General features: G+C 35.0%; 1 pseudogene; it reads right to left on the reverse strand.

Moving 5' to 3' along the window:
- Window positions 1–2265: 2265 nt before the first annotated feature.
- LOC129894644 (uncharacterized) lies at window positions 2266–18296 on the reverse strand (annotated as a pseudogene).
- Window positions 18297–22463: the final 4167 nt, after the last annotated feature.

The following is a 22463-nucleotide window of genomic DNA, read 5'->3' on the forward strand; positions in this document are numbered from 1 at the left end:
TCACCTCAACTTCCAAGTTCTCCCTTAAACTGATCTTGAAGACATTGCAGGTATATGAGGATACTTTTGGGCAACTTATTTATAAGGAAAAAAGGCAATTTTTGATCCCTTCTCACATACCTACTGATATAATTGACAAAGTGGTTTCCATCACAGGTTACAAATGTACACATGGTCCTATCACTTATTTGGGATGTCCATTGTACATAGGAAGGCAAAGAATTATCTATTTTACTAGTATGGTTGCAAATATGATTGCTAAAATCCAAGGGTGGCAGACAAGGATGCTGAATTATAGGGGTAGAGCCACTTTGGTTAAATCAATGCTTCAATTAATCCCTATACATTTATTGTCTGCTATAGCCCCTACCAGGACTACTTTGAAGCAGATCAAATGTCTTATTGCTGATTTTTTCTAGGGTTGGGATAAGGAGAAAAGAAATTACTACTGGGTCTCATGGGAAACTCTAAGCTTACCATACGAGGAAGGAGGTATTGGTGTCAAAAAATTAGAAGATGTTTGCTTAATCCTGTAATACAAGTACCGGTGGATATTCAGATCTAAGAGAACTTTATGGGGAGATTTCTTAAAGCAAAATATTGCCAAAGAGCCCAACCTGTCATAAAAAAGTAAAACACAGGCCAATCTCTCATATGGAAGAACATGATGAAGAATAAGGGTGATATAGAGCCTCATATACAGTGGACTTTGTACTCTGAGAGCTGCAGTTTTTAGTGGGATGACTGGTTGGAAGTTGGTCCTTTAGCCAATCGTAATGAATATATTCCAAGTCTCAACAACTCTACCGTCTCCATGTTTCTGAGGAATGGAAAATAGAATGAAGAGAAAGTCAGAAAAAAAGCTCCCCAACACTTGATCTAAATAATTCTCAACACTGAAATCAGGTTCCAGCAAGGCACTCTTGATCAGGCTCACTGAAAGTTGCAATCACATGAAAACTTCACCTGCAAATCAGCCTAGGAACGTGTGAGGAAGCACAAGAGAAAGAATTTGACTGATACTTTGACATGACATAGTAATATCCCTTTCAAGGCTTTATTCTTGCTTTGGAGGGCCCTGAGATATAAACTTCTTACCAATGACAAAATTACTAATTTTGGGGTACCACCAGCAACCTGTTCTTGTTGTTTCAGACCTGGCTTAGATAATGTAGACCACATTTTTGCAACAAGAAGATTTGTTAAGTACATTTGGAGGCACTTCTCCAGCTAGTTTGGGATCCTGCATTTTGACAGTCCTCTAAGGAACATTTTGATGAAATAGTGGACCTTTAAGCCTAACAACTTTGCTCATCAACTTATCCTTCAAGCTACTCCCATCTTCATATGTTGGAATGTGTGGAAGAACAGATGTGCTAGTAAATATGGGGATCAGAGGTCGAGCACTATCAGAGTAATCTTGTCCACTATCAAAGACTTATATATGTTGATCTCCATTGTGTACCCTTATGTGAGTTGTCCTGGTAATTGGAATGAACTGGTTACCATGATTGAAAATAGCAGACATGAGATGAGAGTAATCAAAGTATGCTGGGCTAATCCCCCTCCCCCACCTTCGGTCAAACTTAACACAGATGGTAGTGCAATTGATAATCCAGGGAAGATAGGGGCAAGGGGAATTCTGAGGGACCATAAGTGTGTGCTGATTTATGCATTTGCCACTCCCTTAGGATTTGATTCTAATAACCAAGCTGAAGTGCAAGCAGCAATATTTGGCATTCTGTTGTGCTTACAACATGGTTACAGCAGGGTACTCTTTGAAATTGACTCTGAATTGCTGGTCAAATGGCTCCAACATGACATCAAGCCTCCATGGAGTATCCATAGGTACATCATTGAACTATAGGAATTGGTTAAGCTGCTAGAAGTCTTTGACTGTAGACATATCTTTAGGGAAGCTAATTTCCCTAAAGATACCCTTTCAAAGTAAAGCCACAATGTTGATCACACACAACATTACTAAAACTATTACCAGCTTCTAAAAGAGACCAAGGGGTACTTCAAAATGGACAAAGCTGAAATGGCTAATTTCAGGAGAAGAAAATGAAAAGGATCAAACAACCCCCTTGAGGGATCTGTCTAGCAAGCTGTAATTTTGGGTTTCTTTTAGGGTACACATGAAGTCCACCATCTCCTTTGCATGCTCCCATAGTTCTTGGAACTTAGAATACCTCATATATTTTATTTTCTACTTGAATAGAAATAGTGTAGGTTCCTCTCTTTTGCTAATTTTGTGCAAGTATACTACACAGCTGCAGCAACAGATCCAGTTCCTGGAGTTCTTCCAATACAAACATATTCATAAGATGATGGAGTTATCATCTTGGAGCATTCACAAGGGCACTGCAGAGTTGCAGGTTGTGGCCCATCATCCAGTGCACACATGCCTTCAGAGAAGCAAATTTCACTGCAGACACATTGTCCAAGTAAAGCCATATATTGCAGCATATACAACACTTCTACAATCTTTATCAACCTCCACAAGAAATCAAAGGCTATTTCAAGTTGGACAAGCTAGGGATGGCAAGTTCTAGAAGAAGAAAGATAAAAAGGATCCAACAACCATCTTGACTTGTTGTATTTTGAATTTGATATAGAAGTCTCTATGTCTAATTTTGGCTACTCTTTCTTATTCAATTTAGCTATTTCTTATGTTCAGTTAAAGCTCCGTTGAATAGGTCATAGGTGTCATATTTTCTTCTTATTTTGCATTGTAAGGGGAGAGTCTCCCTCATTTAAAGTTTTCCTCGATATTTGTATCAAGAGGAGTCTTCTCTTTTTCAAAAAAAAAAATAATATTTAGACAAAAAAAACACACCCATCCGCAGGAGTCTATTCTGCACTTGCCCTTGTACCAGGAGACCGATAATTTGGGCTCCGATACCAAATTGTCATGATCCAACCCACCAGACCATATGGGCACCTACTCTATGACCTAAGTAGGAGAACCCTTAACCTCTTATATAAAAATATTGCGGAATTTAAATCAACAATCCGAGTAATTAAGCCAAAAATTTATAAAAAACTAAAATAATACACTTGTATAAGAATAACACATAAAAATCCCCATGGATACTAGCCTAAAATAGGTACAAGAGCTGCTAAGAGTAGAAATAAAATAAAAAATCAATGACCCAGCTTCCACCAAGAGGAAGGAAAATTAGAAGCTGCTGTAGGATCACATTCGTCTTTATCTAAGAGAAATAATTGACCCTGCAATTAGACTATTCCAAGTGGCATAGCAAGAGTAGTATTAGTACAAACAACACTTACTAGTAGGCATCATCGTTCAATCTGATACCCACCGCATAATATATGAACAAAAAATAAGACGTTATAATAGTTAAACTTTATGATTTTATCCATCCCAACCCAATAATAACTCCTTACTCCCACCTAAGGTGTTCATCCCTCCAAGCTTCAGAGCTCCACTACCATCCTAGTTACAACTTAAGACTTGTGGGTTATGGGCCCACCTTAAAATTGCTCAATCAACTAACAGCCCCCACCTAACAACCTTAACCACTTAATGATTTCACCCAACCATCACTAGTCCTAGTCCACATGTCTTACAACACAAGGCATATCGAGTTCTAGGTAGCTACTACCCCTACCACAGTTACTCGCAGAAATCACAATGGTAAAACTCTCTGGCAGCTAGAAACCTCAACTTCTAAAACTATAAATATAGAATACAATTATACCATATAGATCACATCTAGGCCTAACTTGGCCCATTCTCTTATCAACCAATAAGTTTATTCAAGATCATAGTTTCTTATAACTAACACACCTCAACTCAAGATGTTCAGTTGCCGGTCTTTAGTACGTGGATCATTTACCACTAGCCTTATTATTACATGGAAATACAGATATCATCAAGTCCTCTCATGGGACCATCCACACACACTTACTTGGCCCTTTTAGGGAACCTAATCCAATCATATTTTTGTCGGAAAGTGACATCGATCCAAGATTTGTGTTGGATTGTGGCACCCAATCTAAATATGTGTCGGAATGTGACTTCGATCCATATATATGTCAGAACGTGACACCCAATCCAGTTATACAAACCAACCATAAAATGCCATCAATAGATCACATTATATCAATAGAACAGGTTCATCACAAACCAGCTAACAAGTAATCATTTATATAAAAACTAATTTGTTTTCCTTATCGTTACATATTTAGACATATTATAAGTAATGCAATTACACCCTTAAGACAATTCCAGGAACCCAACCTATACCCACACTACCAAACCCTTAAGGTTTATCATCAATCTCTACTTAGTTTTATATTACCATACGCAATACTACGTCCATTATAAAATAACCATCTGTATGCAATAATATCACCTCTAAAAATACTTTCCCCAAATCATTATAGCACCTTTTTATCAGGTGACATTCGAATCAGACTCTAACATGATTAATTTTTGCCCATAATCCGTGACCCGCAACTTAGTTGTATGATGTCTCATTAGATCCCCTTCTATACTATATAGTAGGTATAGATTTACTTATCAGAAAAGAGAAGCCTAGCCTACCTGGGCGCCAAGCAACCATGGGGAGATAATGTTGTTGAATTCATTGGTTCCAGTTGTTTTACGGGCAAGACCGGATTGAATTCCATCGGTTGAAGCCTTCTGAATGCTGAGATTCTCTCCCCTCTTATCCACAGGTCAAAAACAGCCTTTTTGGAGGGTTTTGCGGAAACCCTCGCCTCTAACTTTCAATTGAAAGAAGTAGAGAAAATAAGAATTTTATGACTTAAGTTCTGTCCCATGCCCTCCCGCTCTGGAGGCCATATTCCCGCTCTGGCGGGGCCGCTGAGGCAGGACTATCCCGCTCTGGCAGGATGGTGGGACCCAGTCGAATAAAATTCTTGCTTTTTCTTCTAATCTTAACTAACGTCTATTCAGGTCGTTACAATTAATTTGAGAAAAAATCTCAGTGTTGTGTGTTATACACTCTCTTTATTTTTTGAAAAAACATTGTCACATGGCATTTCACATGGATAAAATATTTCACCTTGACAAAAAATGAATAAACCACTAATATTAGTAAAATCAAAGACTAAAGTATTTCTATCCCCCAAAAAAGAAATTATTTTAAAAAAAAATTATTTTAAAAAAAAATAAAATGTAAAATATTTTTCTCTCCCACTCCACCAGCTCCCCCCTCCTCGACAATCCCCCGTCCTTTTATTTTTTTTACATTTCTTTTATAAAATATTTTTTTAAAAAAATCATATTTCTCCTCCTCCCCCACTCCGTCCTAAAAAATGTTTTTTTAAAAATATTATTATTTTTATTTTATTTTTAAAAATAAATTATACCCACCCTATCTAACCTTCCGCTCTTAATTTTTTTATTTTTATTTTTACATTTTTCTCAATTTATGTTAGATATGTACATATATTTTTATATTTTTAGAAAATTAATTTTTTTTCTACTTGCGTACTGAATATAACAGCAATAAAAGTCTTGCAACAAGTAAAAAATACTTTCCTAAAATCATATGTATATATCTAACATAAAATGAGAATTTTTTTTGGAAACGGAGGGTTAGGTAGGGCAGAGTAGAATTTTTTAAAAAATAATTAAAATAATATCTAAATTATTATTTGAAGGGTGGTGGGGGGGGAGGGGGGATGAAGTAAGATTCTTTTTAAAAAAAACTTTTATAAAGTAAATTTAAAAATAAAAATAAAAATTAAAAAATTGGGGGGGGGGGGGGGTGATTATGGTGAGAGAAAGTGGTGGAATGGGTGAAGAAAAATATTTTATAATTTATTTTATAATTTTTTGGGGGTGGGTGGGGGAGGGGGGATAGTAATACTTTAATCTTTAATTTCAACTAATTCTGATAATTTATTTAATTTTTTTTTTGTCAATGGGGAGTGTGATATCACATTTTTTTTAAATGAAAAAGAGAGTGTAGTACACACAACATAATGAGAGTGGAATAAAAGAGAGAGATGTGTTTCTCATATTAATAAGAATAAGTGATAGTTTAGGTATGAAAATCAAAAAAGTGAAATAGTTTAAATGTGTTTTTGACACTTATCTCAAAATTAAATAAAAGCATATCTTTAATCATAATTTATCAAGTGTCGTAGAAAATTACTTTCTATCAAACACGAACTTGTGATAAGAAAGTGGTAAAGAAAAACCCCTATAGCTTATGTCATCACAAAGGAATGTTAGATCGATGGAGTCACAATTATATTTTTAGGTAAAAAAAATTAGACAAAAATTTTAACCAACAGAATTTCCTATAAAATATGATTGTCCTAGGAATTTCTAATAAAACGCTTCCTTCCATTAAAAATACTATCAGATATGCATAATCAAAATATTATAGGCTATATATTATTTATTGAAAGACAAGACAAATAATTTATTATCTAATACGAAGGTCACATTAAATGTCTTAAAAAAAAGAGATATTATTCTTACAGTTTAATCTTTGAGAAACATTTCATGTTACTAAAATAATTTCTTAAAATACTCTTTGTTGAGCCAATACTCCAGCCAATTTATATATTTTTTTCATAAATAACATTTACTACTATATTTTATTCCCGTTGTTTCACATTATTTATCAATGGACACGAATTAAGAATAAACAACTATGTTAAACAATCACAAATAGATTTCTTAACCAGCTAAAACCTATTATATTGGAGTACTCAACTTTGAATGGTTGAAATATCTGTATGTTCTGCACTGCTGCTCCTCCGGTCCATTTTTATTTATCCAATACTAATTTGGTACATCTTTCTAAAATATTGACAATTTTATTATATCACATTTTGAAGATGATAAATCAATGAAATTGGCAATAACGATTTCAAGTGAAATTAATGCTATATAGTTGTGGTTATATAGGAGGTTTAGTGATGGGAAATGTGTTTCGCTGAAAAGTCATCACCAATTTAATATTCAAATATTTAAAAAAGAATTTAAATATATAGAAAATTGAAAAACAAATATTCTAAAATGAGGTTCTAGAGAGATCATTCTTGAAATGTTTTTGAAAGGGCAATTTCAAAAAAAATAAAAATGGAAGGTGTGATTCTAGATTAAGGGTAAAAATTATTTACGCTTCCGAATTTTGGTCTAAAAATTAAACTCTCTTATTAATTTTGAGAAATAATCATTTTCCTCTTTTTATCATGCAAAGTTTATTTGATCCTTGTCACTTAATCCTCATCTCTCTCTCTATATATAATATTTTATTTTTTAGCCTTTGTATTTATAGATTTTTATTTAAATCATTAACTTTATGAATAAATAATCCTTTTAAGTTAGTTGCAAAATCTAATGTTATTTTAGTATTACATACATTAAGTACATATGTATAAGTATTATGTGCATGCATATGTAAGTTTTCCTTTATCTCTTAGGCATAATGCATTAACGTGCTCTTTAACTTAACCTCAACTGACACATATGCCCTCCAACTTATGAGTATGCATTTAAACTTGTATAAAGTTGAACCAATAGACACACAAGCTCTACACATAGCATAATATGTGTTCTACATGGCATACTACAAATAAGTTCAAGTTTATCGATATCTCACGTGAATTGTCATGTAGAATACGTGTGTCTAATAGTTCAACTTTATATAAGTTTAAATGTCTACTTGTGCATACCCAAAGTTGGAGGGTGTAGATAATAGGTGAAACCAAGTTAAAAGGGCACTTTTATGTGATTATGCCTATCTCTTATTCTCTATTATCTATGTAAATAAATTGATTATCATTAATGAAATATTTTCTAAACTATAATTTAAAATTTATTTACAATATAATAGATAATCTTTTAAGAAATTATTATGAAATATAACTTTATTTTTTAAAATTATTATTTATTACTTGCATCAAATATGTTTATTAGGTTATCACATTATAGATATCATTAAAATCAATAAGATTTTTTTAATTCTTGTTAATTTACTTCATCATAAAACGTTATTAAATTATATAATCAATCAACATATTGTTTTTTTTTTTGGATAAAACTAATATTTTTAATAGAAAATTTGTTGTATAGATTTAAAAACAAAAATATTATAATTTTAAAAGAAGTATAAAAAAACAAGATAAAGGTTGCTAAAGGTTGCTAATGAAAAGATAGAATAGACATTTAAAAAAGTCAATTAGAAAAAAGAGGAAAAAATGATTATTTCTCAAAATTGAGAAGGGAGTTTGATTTTTAAAATAAAATTCGGGTGTAAATAATTTTCACCCTCTAGACTAATGATATCTAAATTAAACTCTTCCATCACCATTTATAAATAGAGATGATCATTTGAGATGTATGTGTGCACAAGAAAAAAAGTAAAAGCAATGTGTGTTCAAGTAAGAAAGTGAAGTGTGAGAGCAAGTGAGAAATAACAGAGAACAAAAAGTAAAAACTGGTTAGTGTGTGAGTGAAATAATTGAATATTAAGATTTGTAAGATCAAAGCCTAGTTTTAATTTGTAATAACAAAATTCAAGTTACTAAAAACAAATTGCACTCAACATATGTTCATAGGTTATTTGTATTTTGTCTATTATTATCAATTAAGGTGAAAATATAGAATGGGCATGAGGTAATGATTTCATAATGATTTGAACATCTGTTAGTTGATTTGGTACCTTTCTCAGGGTACTCAACAACTAGAGTCATCTCCCTTTCTCCTATTAGCTTAGTGCATGTTTGGATAAGCTTATACAAAGTAAATTATATGTCAAACGCTAAAAGTCATAAATAGGGATACTCTACATTTGGCTTTTGGCCTATTTTAAAACTTTTTTGGCCTAAAAATAAGTGTTTAAAAACACTTTTTAACTTTTTCAAACACCTCCAAAACTTTTTTTAAAAAGTACTTAAAATCCAAAAACACCAAAAATAAGCTAATCCAAGCACCCTTCGATCAACTAGCTTATTCGAATGTTGTGAACTCATTCCTGTCTTTCATATATTGTCTTTTTGAGATAGATATGAACTGAATTGTGACAGTCTTTTAACGAAGCTACGGAATATGTCTATGGGCCATGATGGTACTTACACTATGTTACTCGTAATCTTGGATTAAAGAACTTAATTTGTTGTTTGGGAGAAGTTCAGTGAAATCTGCTTGCAGGACGGACTCATAATATAACATTTGGATTCACGTGAACCCTATAGTTTTTACTTCGAGTTAGTTTGTATGTGTATTCGGTTGTGTTGCTAAGACATGAAGATCACTAACTAAGGATGTTTAAAATTTAATAAATATGCATAAAGTTAATATTTGATCTATAAAAAATATGACTTTTCAGCTAATGATGTGCTTCAAATTAATATGAACATTATTATATTGCCATCAGCAAAACGGCTGTGTTGACAAGTACTCCAATTTGGTGCAGAATCTATTCAACGTTTATTTAATTTGTTGAAAACCAAATTGCCACGCTGCTTGGAGTAACTTTGTTTCCCTTGTAGACGTACACAATTTGTCATGCTACTATGGTTGTTGAAGCTTGATGCATATGTCCAAAATTCTCCCAAAGCAGATGTCCTATAATAATTTTCTTAACATGAAACTTAAACTTGTAAACCCTTAAATTTTTCAGAAGCTATAAATGTAAAGGGAAAATGCCATACGAGTTTAAAATAAGTTTTGGGAACACTAAGAAAGATTACGTGTTCTATTTTATTTTTTTCTTTAGGAAAAGGACCAAAAATCTCTTTGAAAAATCATGTTAAAGAAAGTCACCATCATCAGACAAATTACCACTAATTCATAATATAACATTGACACATTATGTGAAAAATATTATGTGCACTGCGCGAGCCAGATGGGTGTATTAATGTTACGATCCCGACCCGCCGTGACTGGCACTCACACTAACTCTCTGATGGGAGAACCATTTTTACAGCTCAACTTATCAAACTTGTGAGATAAAACAGTTAAAGACTTGCGGAAGCAGAAATAAAATCAAAATAAGACTGAGTTCCCATAAACTCAGCAAAACCATTTCAATATCAAACGAAATGCGGAAACATCCTAGGAACTGAAAGTCGTCTGTACCAAAACTCTAACCAAATGTCAATATAAGAAAAGGAAAACACTCCCAAAAGAAGTCAAAATACTAAAAATATGTCTGAACATCTAAGTCGTGAAAGAAGGACTGAGACTAACGAGAAAGTCCACGACAGCATGACAGAATAACTCACCCTTGGACTTTGAACAAGCTTTTACTCTACCAACCGAGGTCTCTTCCAGTCGGTTGAATATATCTTTTACTCAACAAAGACAGAGCAAGAGTAGTATCAGTACACAAAACAATGGTTTACTGGTAGGATCACACGGTTAGCCAGTAAGCAGATCATAGAAAAGTAAATTACACATAATAGGCATATACATATACAAAATAAGTCAACTAATCTCATGTTCAACTATATTCAGCAATATCACAACTCAATATATTCCACATGCTATAATTTCACTAAGGGTCCTCTCAAGAGACCTATAAACAATCAACTTTGTATCGGAACATGACACCCGGTCCAAATATGTGTCGAAACGTGACCCCTTTCCAATTACATGTCGGAATGTGACACTCGATCCAATTATGTGTCGAGACGTGACACCCGATCCAAATATACCACAATCACAAATAGATTCAGTATTTACAACATTATACCACCAAGAACAGGTTCATCACAAAAACAGGCCAGCAAGTGATCATTTCACACAGTCTAGCATGTTTCCCTATTCATATACACATATGCACATCATGAAGAAATTTAACAAGAATATGAAACACGGGAAACTAAACCATGACCTAACTCAAATTCAAGCTTCAACAACTTTACAATGCAAGAGTCTTCCCTTTCTGGGTTCATTCCTCTCGTTCTTGGTCTAGAAAACAGTAAATACATATAAAGGATCAACACAATGATCTAACTATCATGAAATATAACACAATTCACACCCTAGGCCAAACCCATAATCCTAACCCCACCCTAGGGCTATTTTCTACCATTAGTTTTCAGTTAAAACCCTCCCCCAATGATTACCAACCATAATTTCTAAGTTCTAGGAATCAAATGATGAATTTAGGGAGTAAAATCCTTACCTTACACATGAAAATCCGTGGAAAATCGATAGAATTCGCCCTAGGTCGCTTCTTGAAGTCTTAGAAATTGATTTTCACTACTAAAAAAATGGTGAAAACGACGAAAAGAAAAGCGATGGACTGCGTCGATGGTAAAAAGCGACGGACAAAGGGACATCGTCCATAGTTTATATTTTTTATTTTTTATTTTTATTTTAAAAAGCGACGTATAGTGACTCTATGTCCATCGCTTTTTCGGTTGATTTTTGCGCCAAAAATATTTTTAATTAATAATTAATTATTTAATATAAACTGCGATGCCATCAATTGCTTTCGATAAAAATAATTATTTTAAATTTAAAATAAGCGACGGAGTCCTTCTCTTATTTTTAATTTTAATTTGTAATATTTTTTAATAAAATTTTATTTTATTATTTATAGTTTTTAAATTTTTTTAAAAAATAGCGAAGGATGGCGCCGCTTAGTCCGTCGCTTTTTGGTCAAATTTTTTAAATGTTGCGATGGACTTTTCGACGTTGTCCGTCGACCCCTATTAAATATCATCCACAACTTCTCCCATTTTTTTAAATTTGTATACTCTCTTAACTCTCTCTCTTCGATCCCCTCCCCTAAACCCCGACCCCGACGTCCACCCCCACCCCCACCCCCGCCGCAGCTCTCCAGCGTCTCCACCATCGTCGTCCCTCTCTCTCTCTCAAGTACTCCATCCGATAGTTTCTCTCTTGTCTTTTTCTCTCCTTGTTAAACTTTGTTAGGGTTTTATTTTTGTAAATTGATAAAATTTTGAATTGTTAGTTAGTTTATTTCATTTATGTTGTTTAATATATGTTATTAACATAGTTAATTTATAACATTGATTGTGAATTAGTGAACAAAAAGTTGTAGTATTGATTTTAGGGTTTTACTTTGAATTGGGGTATTTTGAATTAGTTTGTGATTTGGGTTTTTTTGAGTTGGAATTGAACTATTTTTGAAGTTATAAAGTTATTAACATTGTTAGTTTATATATTGAATTGTGAATTAGTGAATGAAGATTTTTGGGTTTTAGTTGAATTGGATTTTTGGAATTAGATTTTAAATTTGGGTATTTTTTTAGTTTGAATTCAAGTGTTGTTGAAGTTAAAAGTTAGACTTAAAAAGTAATTATAGAAGTTAATTAGAAGTTAGAAACTTAGAACTTATTTAGACCTTCTAATTACAACTTAGAACTTAATCATAACTTGTATTGAATTTAGAACTTTGAACTTGAACTTTAGGCCGAATTTTTTAAGTTGAATTTAGAAATTTTTTGTGGTGTAGCATTTACTTATTTGAACTTAGGTTGTGAACTTTAGAAATTGTGAATTATTTATATTTTTCATGAAGTTATTAACTTTGGTTTCTTGAATTATGGTTTTTAAGAATTAATTAAGCTTAAACTTTAGAAATGTTGAATTATTGTAGGATATATGAACTTTCAGTTGTGAACTTTCAACTTAAATTTTGAACTTGAAATTTAGGATTTTTTTAAGTTGAATATTAGGATTTTTTAACTGAAATTAGATTTTAGAACTTGAATTTTAGGATTTTGTAAGTACTTAGAATTTTTTTTGGTTTGTATAAATTCTCAACTTTAGATACTTGAACTTTAATTATACTTGAAATTTGAAAGTTTGTACTTTAACTTAGAAAAAACCCAACTTGAACTTTAGAAATGTTGAACTTGAGAATTCTTGAATTTTTGAAGGATATGCATGTAAACTTTAAGTTGTGAACTTTGAACTTGAATTTAAAATTGGAACTTTAGGATTTTTAAGTTGAAATTTAGGAATTTTTTACTTGAACTTAGATTTTAGAACTTGAACTCTAGAATTTTTTAATTAAGAGTTAGAAATTATTTTGGTTTGTATAAATTCTCAACTTTAGATACTTGAACTTATGATACTTGAAATAATTAATTTTTTGGTACAAAATTTTAAGTGCAGGGGTACAATCTATTTAAATGTTCCAATATTCGCCGCCGCCAAGCTCACTGCCACCAACCCCTCCATCTCATCCCTAATTGAAAAAATTCGAGGTATTTTTTCCTCTTAAATTTTAATTATTGTATATATTAGATTTTTTGGTTCAATGTACAACACTTGCATTTTGCTTAGGGTTTGTTTGATTTCTTAGGATATGTTTGAATTTTTAGAGTGTGCTTTAGTGATAAAGTGTTAGTTTATCATTGACAACATTAGTTGATCCTATTGATGATAAAATTAATTTTCTTGCAAGATCAATTTGTGTCCATCCAGTGTTGACATTTAGGTTTGATTTGGTTTACTTATTCGAATTAGTTTGTACTTTAATTGTCCAAAAAAGTCCAACTTGTACTTTAGAAATGTTGAATTATTGTAGGATAATATATGAACTTTAAGTTGTTAAATTTGAAAGACTTTAAAATATTATAACTTCATTCATTTTGAGTGTTTAATTATGTTCGTTATGATGAATATTGTGTGTTTTGTTGGTTGGTTAATTGTGTTTGATTGGACTATATTGATTATTATTGAATCGCATTTTAATTGCAGATGTGCAGCAGAAACTGTAAATGTTACAGGAAAAGCGACGGACAAGGTCTTTTAGTCCATCGCTTTTTTGAATTTTTTTCAAAAATTTTTCAGTAAAGCAACGGACAGGGACCCTATGTCCGTCGCTTTTTTGGAAATTTTCAACAACACCAAGAAAAAAAGTGACAAACAGGGATCCTATGTTCTTCATTTTTTTTGAAAATTTTCAAGAACACTAAGAATAAAAGCGACGGACAGGGACCCTTTCTCCATCGCTTTTCTGGAAAAAGAATTTAAAAAATTAAAAATAAAACGACGCAATCCTTCGTATTTTATTTATATTTTTTTTTAAAAAAAATTAGGGGCGATGTAGTCCGTCACTTTTTGCGATGCAATACGTCGCTTTATTAAAATCGTCGAGCAAAAAAATGAAGGAAGTGACTGTGTCTCTTTTCCTTCGAGTTTGACCAAAAAAGTGATGCAGTCCATCGCTTTTTTGCGTTATTTTTGGCAGTCTTTTAGTAGTGTTTGCAGAAAAAGACCATTTCTGAGGTTTGTCACGACTTAAGTTGTGACTGCCCCCGCTCTAGTGGAATCCATCCCTCTCTGGTGGAAGAAATACCACTCTGGCGGGTTGTACGAAAACAGAGAGCTCGGAGTTTGAGCTCCAAACTCCCATTTCACAAAATACCCCCTTCCCAAGACGTATTAAAATATACCCTTCACGCCAAATTCAATTTCAAGAGTTTTACTCACCCGAATGCGATTTCGCGAAGCTGTAAATGCTCTATATCGTCTTCGATATCAGCCTATCCAATCAAATTAGAGATTCTCTCTCCCACCATTCCCATGGTCACCCTAGACTTTACTTGACTTAGAATTCATCCAAGTCTAGCCTAGGCTAAATTTTTCCGAAGTTACTACCCGAAGTTTTCTGGCCCGAAATCCTTCCCTATTGACCTATTTCTAACGACGAGGACATGTCATTACAATAGATACCAATTTACCCATCACTCTTCCCCGAGTGACTAACTAGGGAAAATTGGGCTAAAAAAGAGATACAGTAGTACCTGTTTTTTTTTTAACAATTAAGGATACTTGTCCCACATGTATTTCTCAGTCTCCCAAGTAGCTTCCTCTACCGAACGATGTTTCCATCGTAATTTAATCATATTGATCTCCTTAGTCCTCAACTTTCGGACATCACGATCAAGAATTGCAACTGGCTCCTCCTCATACTGAAGCTCCTTGTCTAATAACACCGAGTCTCATTTAATGATGTATTCCCCATCTCCATGGTACTTTTTCATCATGGACACGTGAAATACCGGGTGTACCCCAGAAAAGTTAGGTGGTAATGCCAATCTGTACGCCACTAGCCCTACATAGTCAATAATTTCAAAAGGGCCAATATAGCGAGGACTGGGTTTGCCCTTCTTGCCAAACCTCATTATCCTTTTAATGGGTGACACTTTTAGAAGTACTTGTTCACCAGCCTCTAATTTCATATCCCTTACTTTACGGTCAACATACTCTTTTTGACAAATTTGAGCGACTAGAAGCTTCACTTGGATGCTTCTTACCTGATCCTGAACATCCCTCACTAAGTCAACCCCCAATGGCTCCACTTCTCCAGCTTCAAGCCACCCTATGGTAGACCTGCATCCCCTCACATACAAGCTTCGAATAGTGCCATATCAATATTAGAGTGATAGGTATTGTTGTAGGAGAACTCGCACAAGAGTAAGAACTTATCCCAATGTCCCCCAAAGTCTATAACACACACCTTCAACATATCTTCCAGCACTTAGATAGTTCTTTCTTATTGCCCATATGTTTGTGAATTGAAAGTTGTGCTGAAAGTGAGTTAAGTACCCAACTTTTCATGTAACTTACCCCAAAATTTAGAAGTGAACTGCATACCACGGTCTGAAATGATAGAAAGGGATACCTCATGTAGCCTTACTATCTCCTTCATATAAATCATGGCCAACTGTTGTGCATTGTAATCCACTCTAACTGGGATAAAATGTGCTGACTTTGTTAACCTGTCAACCACCAAAGTCTTGGGAAGTCCCACCACGAAGTCCATTGCTATTCTCTTCCACTTTCATTCAGGAATGAGCATTCTTTGAAGCAAACCTGCAGGTCTTTGGTGTTCATATTTTACCCATTGGCAGTTTTGATACTTGACTACATATTCAGCTATGTCTTTCTTCATACCAGGCCACCAATATAACCGTTGTAAGTCTTAATACATCTTAGTCACTCCAAGGTGAATAGAGTATCGCGAATCATAAGATTCAGATAAGATTTTATGAATTAAGCCATCTACTCGGGGAACACAAATCATTCCCCTAAAGTGAAGCATCCCACCTGTATCAACTGTTGAGTCCTGAGACTTGCTCATCAACACTTTTCCTCTAATTTCATTTAAGTTAACATCTTCAATCTGCTTGGTCTTGATGTCTTCTATAAAAGTGGGCCTTAGATCAACTCCGACCATTATCCCACCTTTCTCTGAGATGTCTAGCCTCATGAACCTGGGCTCCAAGGCTTGAATTTCTCTAGCTAGGAGGCGCTTAAGGGCTCCCAAACAGGCTAGACTATCCATGCTCACCAATTTTTGGATTAATGTGTCTGCTACCATATTAGCCTTACTTGGATGTTACTGGATGGTGACATCATAGTCTTTAAGAAACTCCATCCACCTTCGTTGTCTTAAATTGAAGTCCTTTTAGATGATTACGTGTTATAAGCTACAGTGATTAGTAAATACCTCACACTTGATGCCATACAGATAGTGTCTCTAGATTTTCAGTGCAAACATTACCGCTGCCAACTTCAAGTCATGAGTTGGATAGTTCTTCTCATGCACCTTCAACTATCATGAAGCATATGCTATAGCATTCTTATCCTGCATCAAAACAACACTCAAACCGAAATGTAAAGCATCACAATAAATAATAAAGTCTTTACCTTCAATCGACAAGGTCAGAATTGGTGCTGTGGTCAGAAGAGTCTTGAGCTTTCGGAATCTCTCTTCACACTTTCCAATCCACTCTAATAGTACCTCCTTTTTAGTCAGCCTGGTCAAGTGAGTAGCAATAGAAGCAAAGTTTTTCACAAACCGGCGATAATAACTGGCCAGTCTCACAAAACTTCTAACCTCGGTCATGAAACTAGGCTTAGCCCAGTTCTTAACTGCCTCAATATTTTGTGGGTCCACCATTACTTCTTTTTTTGGAAACAACATGGCCTAAAAAGGCAACTGAAGTCAGCCAAAATTCACACTTAGACACCTTTGCATACAACTTTTTCTTCCCAAAAATAATTTGAAGATAATATGCATGTTCCTGTTCACTCTTTGAATATACCAATATATCATCTATAAACACTATCACGAACGAATCTAGGAATGACTTGAACACCCCATTCATCAAACTCATGAAGGTTGTAGGTGCATTGGTCAACCTAAAGGACATCACCAAAAATTCATAGTGTCCGTACCTAGTTCTAAAAGCTATTTTGGGCACATCATCAGGTCTAATTTTCAACTGATGATATCCTGACCTGAGATCAATCTTTGAGAAGACTGAAGTACCTTGTCTATGGTCAAAAAGGTCATCTATACGAGGCAAATTGTATTTATTTCTGATGATAACCTTATTTAGTTGTCGGTAGTCGATGCACATTCTCATACTATCATTCTTTTTCAGACAAACAACACCGGAGCACCCCAAGGGAAAGCACTAGGATGAATGAACTTCTTATCAAAAAGCTTATAAATTTGAGCCTTAAGCTCTCAATTCTGCCTGAGCCATACGGTAAGGAGGAATGAAAATTGAACGAGTACCCGACTCTAGGTCAATGCAAAAATCTATATCTCAGTCAGTAGGCATATCAAGCAAATCTGAAGGAAAAACTTCCGAAAATTCACACAATACTGAAATAGACTCAATAGTAGGAGACTCTACATCCACATTCCAGATATGGGCCAAATAAGCCAAACAACCCTGCCCTACCATTTTTTTAGCCTAGAAAAAGGACATGACCTTAGCTGGCTTAGGCTTGTACACCCTTCCCACTCTAGTCCTTCCCTCCTCGGGATCTCTAGAGCTATATTTTTTGCATTGCAATTAAGTACAACAAAGTAGGGAGACAACCAAGTTATGCCTAAGATCACATCAAAATCTTTCATGTCTATGATCACTAAGTCAACCCAAGTCTGGTATCTCATAAACATAATAGAACAAACATGATACATATGGGTGACTATGATTGACTCTCCAACAGGGGTAGAAACATGAATAGAGGCATCCAATATACATATAGTACTTCAAAACCCAAGACATATTTTACAGATACATAGGAATAAGTGTAACTCGGATCAAATAAAATAATCGTCATTTGGTCACAAACAAGAATAGTACCTGTGATAACTGTGTAAGACGCCTCTGCCTTGGTCTTGCCTAAAATGCATAAAACTGAGTCCAGTCATCCTGACGGATCACCTTCTTGCCTACTTGAGCTGCTACTCGACCTGTACTACTATTACCTCGGCCCCTATGGCCTCTCGGATTTGCTCATCGCCCATCATGTGGACGTCCTCTACCATTGCCCCCACCAGCTGTTGGGACTATTGCTCTGGCTTGTTGGGGTGCTGAAACTGTCCTGCGGGGGTGAGGGCACTCCCTTCATATATGGCTTGGCTCTCCACAATTAAAACAGTTGCGATCAAAGAATGAGCGGCTACTTGGGAATAATGCTCTCTGACCTTCATGGACCAGATGTTGCTGTGAAGTACTTGAACAACTGCCAGTAGAAGAAGGTTGTGTTGACTGAATTGGCCGAGTAGCAATCACCGGCCTGCCTGACCCTCTGGAATAGGATCACTGAAGTTACCTGTACTCTTGGTCTTCTTAGTCAAAGCTTTGGCTTGCCCATCTTTCCTCACACCTTCAACCTTCTTAACAAAGTCTGTGGCTTCGTTGAAACTTCTTCCAGACGAAGTAATATGGATAGAAAGTACCTGCAACTCGAGGTTCAACCAATTTATGAACAACCTGATCCTCTCCTCCTCTATAGTTATCAACTGAGTAGCATACCTGGACAATGCATAAAACTTGGCCTCATAAGCAACCACTGATTACCCTCCCTGCTCAAGGGCCATAAATTCATCCTTTTTTCGATTCCTCAAAGTATGGGGCACATACTTTTCTAGGAATAGAGCATGAAACTGAATCCAAGTGAGTGGGGGCAACACAGGCGAACGACACTCCATATAATCCCTTCAACACTGCTTGGCCTCACCCTATAGTTGAAAAGTCACAAACTCTACTCCATGTTGATGCACTATACCCAACTCTTGCAACCCCACATAACAATCCAGAATAAACTCATAAGCATCTTCATTTTCTGTACCCTGGAAGACTAGAGGTTTGAGTTTGAGGAACTTGGTGAGCATATCATGCTCGGTCCCAGTCATCACAGGACCCATTAATAGCTTGAAAAATGTATCTATGCCTACCACCTCATCTGTTGACGGAGCTGCAGCAGCAAACAGATGAGCAATAGGAGCAGGTGCTGCAAGCATACTGGGATGGCGCCAGTGCCAACCAGCCCACTCAGAAAGGCCATGATCTGCTGAGCTAATATTGGATCTAGAGGGGGAATACCAGCAGCCCTAGTTTGGGTGTCCTCCTCCTGTTCAGCCTGCTCTTGCTCTTCTCTAACTTCCACCTCTCCCTCAAGCTCATTCTGGGGAGCAGGAGGGGCCTCACCTACCAGTACCTTCTCAATAGGGACCTCCACTTTAGCAGGTGCTGCTCTCCCTCTGCCTCTGTCTCGCCTCCTTCTTTCTCTGCCACGCCCTTAAATATATGTTAGATGGCGAGTATTGACCATCTACGGACAAGAGATTAAAAGAGGTTAGATACCAATTTGGATTGCCAGCTACGAATTTGGATAAATCACGTTATAGCACGAAAGAAATAAGACAATGAAACTTTTCCTAAAATCTTGTATCCACTCGAAGAAAAGTACAGACATCTTCTTACCGTTCCACAAGACTCTACTAGACTCATGTTGTTATGACGAGATCAATGAACCTAGGCTCTGATACCAACCTTGTCACAACCCCAACCCACCGTGACTGGCATCCACACTAAACCTTCAGTGGGAGAACCATTTTTACAGCCCAATTTATCAAACTTGTGAGATAAAATAGTTAAAGACTTGCGGAAGAAGAAATAAAATCAGGATAAGACTGAGTTCCCATAAACTCAGCAAAATAATTTCAATATCAAATGAAATGAAAAAATATCCTAGGAAATGAAAGTCGTCCGTACCAAAACTCTAACCAAATATCAATATAAGAACAGGGAAACACTCCCAAAAGAAGTCAAAATACTAAATAAATATCTGAACATCTGAGTACCGAAAGAAGGACTAAGACTAACGAGAAAGTCCACGGCAGCATGACAGAATTGCTTATCCTTGGACTTCGAACAAGCTTTTATCCTTCCAATCGAGGTCTCTCCGCAGTCGACTGAATATGCCATGTACTCAACAAATGCAGAGCAAGAGTAGTATCAGTACATAAAAGAACAATGTACTAGTAGGATCACGCGGTTAGCATGTAATCGGATCATAAATAAGTAAATTCCACACAATAGGCATATATATATACAGAATAAGTCAACTAGTCTCAAGTGAAACTATATTCAATAATATCACAACTCAATATCTTTCACATGCTATAACTTCACACAAGGGTCCTCTCAAGGGACCTACAAATAATTAACTTTGTGTCAAAATATGACATCCGATCCAAATATATGTTAGAACGTGACACCCGATCTAATTATGTGTTGGAACTGACACCTGATCCAATTATGTATCGGAACGTGACACCCGATCCAAATATACCACAATCATAAATACATTCAGTATTTACAACATTATACCATCAAGAACAGGTTCATTACAAAAACAGGCCAGCAAGTGATCATTTCACACAGTCTAGCATGTTTTCCTATTCAAATAAACATATGCACATCATGAAGCAATTTAACAAGCATATGAAACACATACGGGAAACTAGACCATCACCTACCTCAAATTCAAGCTTCAACAACTTTACAATGCAAGAGCCTTCCCTTTTCAGGTTTGTTCTTCTCATTCTTGATCTAGAAAATAGTAAATACATATAAAGGATCAACATAATAGCCTAACTATAATGAAATATAACACAATTCACACCCTAGGACAAAACCATGATCCTAACCCCATTCTAGGGCTATTTTTCACCATTAGTTTTCAGTTCAAATCCCCCCCAATGATTACCAACCATAATTTCTAGGTTCTAGAAATCAAATGGTGAATTTAGAGAGTAAAATCCGTACCTTAAGCGTGGAAATCCATGGAAAATTGATAGAATTTCCCCTAGGTTGCCTATTGAAGTCTTAGAAACTGATTTTGCAGAAAAAGACCATTTTTAAGGTTTGTTATGACTTAAGTCGCGACTGCCCCTCTCTAGCGGGTTGCACGAAAATAGAGAGCTCGGAGATTGAGCTCTAAGCCCCCATTTCACAACACACCTCCTTTCCAAGACGTATTAAAATATACCCTTCACCCCAAATCCAATTTCGAGAGTTTTACTCACCCGAATGCGATTCCGCAAAGCCGTAAATGCTCCATATCGTCCTGGCTATCAGTCTATCCAATCAAATTAGAGATTCGCTCTCCCACCATTTCCATGTTCACCCTAGACTTTACCTGACTCAGAATTCGTCCAAGTCTGGCTAAATTTTTCCGAAGTTACTATCCGAAGTTTTCTAACCCGAAATCCTTCTCCATTGATCAATTCCTAACGACGGGATAGATCGTTACATTTAATTTTTTAATCAATGATTACTACGTAAGAACAAGAAATTAAAGAATCTGATAATATCTTAATTTTAATTTCAATATGATGCATTTTTATCAAATGTGATATAGGTTCATAGATAATGTATTGTTCCATATGGGTCATGCGGAGTACTTACCAATCATTTTCTTGTTTTCCTCTTTCTATAAATTATATATAGACACTACGATGGATTTTATTAAAAAATGGGTCCACAAGGAAAAAGGAAGGAAGCAAATGATAGAACGCAGACGGATGTTCCAAAGACTATCATGATTATTGGTTTTTTTTTTTTATGTTTTACAATATTAATGAATATTTAAAGAGAGGATTTGGAGGATGTTTCTTACCGACTTCACGTATATCAAGTGACCATATAAGTTGCTTTTAGGGCTGTTCACGGTTTTGGTTAAAACCAAAACCAAACCGAAAATTTAACCAAACCGAATAAAAAAACCGACATTCAGTTTGATTTGGTTTGGTTTGGTTTTAAATTTGAATAACCGATAATATTTGGTTTGGTTATGGTTATAGTAAAAAATAACCGAATAAATAACCGAACCAAACCGATAATTATATACATAAAAATTATAATTATTTATATGTATAATATTAGCTTTTCATAAATAATTAAAAATATTTTATACCTTTTAATTATTAATTTAATTTTAATATACTTATTATGTCCAACAATCCAAGCCAAATCCAAGCCCAACTCTCTCAACTCTCAACTCTGAAGCCCAACTATGTGAATAGCCCTAGAAAGTAAAAACCCTACTCTTTCTTTTCCTTTTACATTTTCACTTCCAACTATGTGAATAGCCCTAGAAAGTAAAAACCCTACTGTTTTGAGCATTGATTAGTTTGGAGCTTAAG

This window comes from Solanum dulcamara, chromosome 7, assembly GCF_947179165.1.
Source record: "Solanum dulcamara chromosome 7, daSolDulc1.2, whole genome shotgun sequence".
Classification (NCBI taxonomy): Eukaryota; Viridiplantae; Streptophyta; class Magnoliopsida; order Solanales; family Solanaceae; genus Solanum; species Solanum dulcamara.